Source organism: Salvelinus sp. IW2-2015, unplaced genomic scaffold (genome assembly GCF_002910315.2).
Source record: "Salvelinus sp. IW2-2015 unplaced genomic scaffold, ASM291031v2 Un_scaffold3096, whole genome shotgun sequence".
In the NCBI taxonomy this organism is placed as follows: Eukaryota; Metazoa; Chordata; class Actinopteri; order Salmoniformes; family Salmonidae; genus Salvelinus; species Salvelinus sp. IW2-2015.
Genome location: NW_019944387.1, coordinates 50,346 through 52,065, shown reverse-complemented (window position 1 = coordinate 52,065; position 1,720 = coordinate 50,346).

The following is a 1,720-nucleotide window of genomic DNA, read 5'->3' as shown; positions in this document are numbered from 1 at the left end:
CTATGCTGAGCTCTACTAGTGGAATTAGAAGGAGGACAGTTCTAGTGACTGAGCTTTTCTAACAAGTGGAATTAGAAAGAGGACAGTTCTATGCTGAGCTCTACCAGTGGAATTAGGAAGAGGACAGTAGAGTTCTATGCTGAGCTCTACAAGTGTGAGTATAAAGAGGATAAAAGACTACAGTTCCTTGATGGGCGGTGGCTGCAGGAGCTCAGGTTGAACTAGAGCAACCATTGAGAAGGCAAGAGACGGATAGCGAGAGAGGGAGAGAGAGAGAGAGAGCAGGAGCTATACACTGCATTAAAAGGCATGGAAAATGGAATGGCACTGGGCATTGATGGGCTTCCTGTTGAGTTTTTTAAGTATTTTCGGGCTATGTTGGGAGAGGATTGGCTAGCAGTAGTTAACGATCGTTTGACCGGAGGGTTACTACCGTTAAACTGCAGAAGGGCTGTCCTCACCTTACTGCCATAAAAGGGTGACCCTATGGAGGTGAAGAACTGGAGGACGGTGGCCTTAATGTGCACTGATTATAAGATCCGGTCCAATGCTTTGCCCACCAGGCTGAGGGAGGTGATGGGGCAAATCATACAGACCAGTTCTACTGTGTTCCTGGCAGGCAGATAAGGGATAACATTTCCCTGATTCTGGATGTTCTGGACGTCTCTTGGGCTGTTGGGTTGGATGCTGGTCTAATTTCAATTGATCAGGAAAAGGCATTTGACAGAGTTGAACATCAATACCTCTGGGGCCACTTGGAGGCTTTTGGTTTCAGCTCTGGTGTTATTGCCGTGATCAGGGTGATATATGGTGACATTGAAAGTATATTGGTGACTTGAGTGCTCCTTTTAAAGTGTTTAGAGGAACTAGACAGGGGTGATCGTTGTCTGTAATGTTGTTTGCCATCACTATAGAGCCACCACTAAATAGCATTAGAAGTCACATTGAAGGGGTGAACCATTCAGAGGATATTCCTCCTATTGGTCTCTCAGCTTATGCTGATGATGGAGTTATTACGGTGAAACATCAAGCGGAGGAGGATAGTTTGAGTCTCGTAGTTGATCGGTTTAAGGGAATATCCTCTGCAAAGGTAAATTGGGAAAAAAGTTGTGCTGGTCTGGAAGGATCATGGCTTTGCCAGGGGGGTTGGAATGGTGTAAGTGTATCTTGGAGTGTATGAGGGGACAATTGAAAAAAATTGGAATGGGGTGGATGATATGTGTGTCCAGTGAGTGTGTGTGTCCAGTGACCAGTTGTGTCTGTGTGTGTTTGTGTCCAGTGTGTTTGTCCAGTGTGTGTGTGTGTGTATGTGTGTGTGCGTGTCTGTGTGTGTCCAATGTGTCCTGTGTGTGTGTGTCCAGTGTGTGTCCAGTGTTTGTGTGTGTGTCAGGTTGTTATTTCCAGGGACACTGAGGAGTCTTCACAACAAACCCTAAACCCTGGATAGAGGGGCTCAGTGAATGTGGAGGTGAATGTGTACAGGTGGGTCAGTGTGTCAGAGGAGGCTCTATAGAAGGACAGAGTGCCGGCTGGCCAGTCCAGATACACTCCTACTCTGTGGGAGCTGGAGGAAGGGAAATCTATGGTAGTGGGATTATTATTGTGACAGGCAGTGTAACTGTTGTCAGAGCAGAACAGACTCCAGGACTTGTCATTAGCTCCAAGACAACATTCATTAACCCTTCCTCTCCTGCTGATTCCTTTATATGTCACTCCTATA